The following is a 5,316-nucleotide window of genomic DNA, read 5'->3' as shown; positions in this document are numbered from 1 at the left end:
ATTCCTTGTACTGTCTAACGCTTTGGTTTATTTGTAAATTAATGATTTATGGACTGTATACATGCACAGAATACAATATTAAAGAAATTGTATGGTACTAAAATGAGGCAGTGTTTGTCATGTACTGTGCTAAAAGGATATATGTCATCAGTTTCTGACAACATCATGTTTGCGTGATACTATAGGGAGATGAGAGGGTCTGTATTACTATTGGAGAAAGTATAACAGCTAACTTGGATCATGTGTGCTTTAATAACCAATCACATTACAGCCTTACAGAGTTGTACGACACTCAGTCGCCGTTTATGGATACCATAGGAATGAATGAGAAGTGCCGTAAGCTGAATCCCACCTGTCGCAAAAAGTCAGTGACTTCTCTTATAAAACAGATTTTTTTTTTCGTGGTAAACTTGTTCAATCCAAAAGTATTGTTAAACATGTTGAAGATTAGCAGATAGGCTGTTGATTCATTAAAGGTGGGGTAAGTGATTTCTGGTAGCCAATGTTGATATTTCAAATCACCAAAACAAACACGCCCCTACCCCAAAAGGGTCTCGCTCCTATTTTGATAGCTCCGCCCCACACATACGTACGCAACCCAGGCAACGATTATGACACACGAGCATATTCAAGCAAATGCCAGCATATATTAGTTCTGTGCAACAAAGCAAAACCAACGTTACACTCACCTATCAAGAAGAAACAAAGCAACCTCTGCGTCCGATCGCAGGCCTTCCCGCTCCTTGAGTTCTTTCCAGCACTGGAAAGCAGATCCAATATTTACACGGGTCCTATTTCTTGCCTTCTCGTAAGCCTTCTTTTGTTCCGCAGACGTTTTCCTCTTTTGTTTTTTTATCCGCCATCTCTATCTTTCTGTCATCGCTCGGCTTGGCTAATGTCCATTCTGTGCACTGAGTGCCCTCTCTCGTCCCCATCAGGAGTAGGCACGCCCCTTACTGCTGATTGGCTACAAGTTTGTTTTGGTACTCGGCCCGACTCAGTTTTCTAAAGCATTCTTGAAAAAATACATAGGCTACCCCACCTTTAAATGATAAGCCGTTTCCTCTAAAAAGCTGTTTATTCAGCGTAGTGAAGCCTCTCCATTGACATCCATTCAAAAAAAAAAAAAACGACTTCTGGTCTCCTTTCCCACGTACTGCCAAAGCGGAAGCGTTAGCATTAGCCATTACACTTTTTTGGCTAAAGGTTTCAGGCTTGCCTTCTAGTGACTTTGGCGGAAGTATGTAAATACATACATTGACAGGCAGATAGGACAGCCTATCATAGCCCTCAGACCAAGGAATATGATTGGATGAACATTTTATGGTGATATAAAAAAAAACAAACATTTAGACCACTTAACTTATTGATTGCTATCGAGATGTGAGGAGACTTTCAACCAGCATAACAAAAAATATTTTGAACCAAATCACCTACCCTGCCTTTAACTTGTTTGGCAAGATTTTTCGCAAACGGTTGCTCTACCTTAAGCCCCTTTCATACTTTCATACATAACAGAATGAAAACTGTAACTTTATTAGCTTCCACGCTAATGGATGATAATGTTCCCTTCATCTTAATTATGTGCTGCAGTAATGTTGTCTGCCACTTTAAATGCTCTAGCTCTGTCATGTGGATTCTGATTTGTTTGTATCATTGAATAAAAAATGCGAAAGTAATTCCAACTTTCCAATTCCGCTTCTCTATGTCATTGTCATTATATTTGTGGTGTGGAGTTCACTATTCTCACAGAATTAAAATATTATTAAAACGTTATATTGTTCGTTTCTCCATTGATGGCCATTTAAGTGTATTCTGAAATAATTTTTTGCATGTAGTTGATGTTTTAAAGAGCACATAACTGCATGAAATAGACTTTAGTCTGGTTAGATGCCATATTGAAATTAATGCTAATGAAAACATGGCTGTGAGGAATAGATTTACACTCTTTACAATGCCACCCACAACTTTATGTTAATATGTTAAAACATATACGTTTTATGGAGTTTTTGCCTACTGAAAATATTTCTGAACAATCAGTATGTTGTTAAACAACAGTACAGTCCATTGAACGCACTGTACTGCTGTCTCTCACAACTCGTTTTAATTCCTGTCAAAAACTAAATATGGCTACCCTAAGGTCTATAGACTTGTGTGTTGTCTTGTCTGCTGGAGGAAGTTCTAATATGGCATGATCAGTCACATGACATTTAGAACTGAGATGATTGGCTCAAAAAATCATCATGAAGTAAAGATGGCAGCATTCAGGTTGTGTACTCCCAGGACTGCATGTTTCAGCTGAGCAACTGCCATTGAGATGAATGGGAATGTTAACGGCTAGCCATATCCAGGTATGCTATTTGGATAAACAGGCTGAAACAAAGATTTATTTCTCAGGTAGTAGGGACATTGTATGTGTTGTACGACAAGAAAAGGTTACTGTACTGTAGGTGCTGTAGTTAAACCATGGTTTATTTTTACTATGGTTTTACTGTAAATGCTGTACAAAAACAAGTACTGTTGTTACTATAGTTTTACTAACTATTAAACTATGGTTAGAAGAACCATGGTTAATTTTGTAGTTACTATGTTTATACTGCAAATGTTGTAGTAAAACCATGCTTGTTTACTATGATTTTACTGCAAATGTTGTAGTAAAACCATGTTTTTAGTTACTACAAACAAAACAAATAATTGTTAAACCATGGTTACTCTAGTAAAACCTGTAAAAGCTGTATTAAAACCATAAGTATGTACATACTAAAGTTTTACTATAAAACACTTAAAGGGATAGTTCACCCAAAAATGAAAATTCTGTCATTAATTACTCACCCTCATGTCGTTCCAAACCCGTAAGACCTTCATTCATTTTCGGACCACAAATTGAGATATTTTTTATGAATTCCGAGAGCTCTCTGACCCTCCCATAGACAGCTCAACCGTAATTTTACGAAGCTACGAGAATACTTTTTGTGTGCAACGAAAACAAAAATAACAACTGTATCCGCGTGGTGCGGCTGACACAAAACAGCATACGTTGTTTACATTCAGATCAAAGCACGTGCATATGTCGTGATACTCTCCAAAATGGCGCCAGGTTGATGCGGAGGAGACAATTTGTTGAATAAAGTTGTTATTTTTGTTTTCGTTGCACACAAAAAGTATTCTCGGAGCTTCGTAAAATTACGGTTGAACCACTGATGTCACATGGATTATTTTAACGATGTCCTTGCTACGTTTCTGGACCTTGATCATGGTAGTATCCTTGTTGTCTATGGGAGGGTCAGAGAGCTCTCGGAATTCATCAAAAATATCTTCATTTGTGTTCCGAAGATGAAAGAAGGTCTTACAGGTTTGGGAACGACATGAGGGTGAGCAATTAAAGGGGTCATATGATGCTGCTAAAAACAACATTATTTTGTGTTTTTGTTGTAATGAAATGTGTTTATGCGGTTTAAGGTTAAAAAAACACATTATTTTCCACATACTGTATATTATTGTTTCTCTTCTATGCCCCGCCTTTCTGAAACGCGTCGATTTTTACAAAGCTCATCGGTCTGAAAAAGCGAGGTGTGCTGTGATTGGCCAGCTATCCAGTGCGTTATATATATAAGAAATGATATCAGATATTGAACCCCTGCAGGCTTTTATGATTGTGTGTCAAGGTCAGATTAAATTATCAGATAATTCGACTTTTTATGACAAGACAAGGTTAGTTCATGTTGTGAAAGGTCATGTGGTGTAACGTTACGAAACTTTATGAAAAGAGTAATATTTATGAATTAATAATTTATGGTATTTGTAAAGAAATATTTTACATTGAAAAATATATTAAAATAATGATTAAGATTTGTACATTCATATGTATTTAAGGTGTAAGGTGTAAAAGCAACAAGTTAAAAGTTGCTTTTAACTTGATGGTTACACCACATGATATATTTAGAGTTATTACATTGAAACTTTCGAATTTCAAATTCAAATTCGTGTGAAACCACCATGAATACACAAGGGTGCATTTCTATGCACTTGCAATTTTTTTTTAACCTAGATTTTTTTCATTTATCGTGGACACGTTTACAAAACTTTCTTACAAAGCCCACACTTGACCTTCATCGCAATCCTATATATGTGCACAAACAAGCGAAAAGCCAAGACCTTGTTGTATACCTCCTTCCTGTGTGTTTGTGAGTGTGTGAGTGAGTGAAACAGATCTGGTGGGGTGGACTCCAAAGAGAAAGGAAAACTTGAAATCGCATTATATGACCCCTTTAAATGCGGCCCGCTGTGAACTCGAGTACCCTGCTCTAGTTGATGGTTCACTGTGTGTCACAGCAAGAAGAGAGAAGAAAACACTTGAGTTCGAAAGAGAAAGAGAAGAAATTTAACACACTGGATAAAAAAGGCCTAATCTCAATATACAACCTCTCTAAAAAAAAAAGACATCTCCGCTCAAATATTTAGCAGCGAATAAATGGGGGTTCTCACTCACGTCAAATTTGTTCCAGAAAAGATTCTTGAGATGATGTTGAGGTGCCATTTTGTCTCGTCTTATTGCCAAGCTCTTAACAGCCGTCATGAGAGCGATCATCGGTTTATTGTGCAAACAAATATTTTCTTAATGACTGTCAACGTATAATACATGACATATGTCTTTCTTAAACACTCTTGACATGTTTAATTCCTCGCTGGGACACGTGAATGCGCTTGGGCTTACAGTCGTAGGCGTTGCTGATTAGCTGAGGCATGTGATGGGTGATAATTACAGATGGAGGCCAAGAGCACGAGTTAGGCTATGCCTCTGCAGCAGTACACTGGACCGATGATGTTTTGCTATTAAAGGTCCCCTGAAATGCTTAGAAACACGCAGTGTTACTCTATGTGTTGACATCATTTTAACTAGGGTGACCATATTTTAGTTTTTCAAAAAGAGGACAGTAGGGGGCGGGTTCGTGGGCGGGGCTTCGCCTAACAGTATAAGTAGCCAGGTTTTTTTTGTTTCTTTGCTTATTTTGTTTTTATAATAAATAAAAAGAAAACAAGTAGAAAGAACAGAAAAAGAATAGATAATGCAAGTGTTAGAAGGTCATTATTTATAATAAATAAAAAGAAAATAAGTAGAAAGAATAGAGAATGCTAGTGTTAGAGGCTCTTCTTTCTTTATAAATAAAACAAGTAGTTAGAATAGAAATAGAATAGAGAGTGCAAATGTTAGAGGGTCAAGTTTTTTAAATAAAAAAAAAACAAGAAGATAAAATTAGAATTAGCATTATAATAGAGAGTGCTAGAGTTAGAGGGTCAAATGAAGATGAAAGAGAT

Source organism: Sinocyclocheilus rhinocerous, unplaced genomic scaffold (genome assembly GCF_001515625.1).
Source record: "Sinocyclocheilus rhinocerous isolate Xijiao unplaced genomic scaffold, SAMN03320098_v1.1 scaffold478, whole genome shotgun sequence".
Classification (NCBI taxonomy): domain Eukaryota; kingdom Metazoa; phylum Chordata; class Actinopteri; order Cypriniformes; family Cyprinidae; genus Sinocyclocheilus; species Sinocyclocheilus rhinocerous.
Note: the sequence above shows the minus strand (reverse complement) of the source record.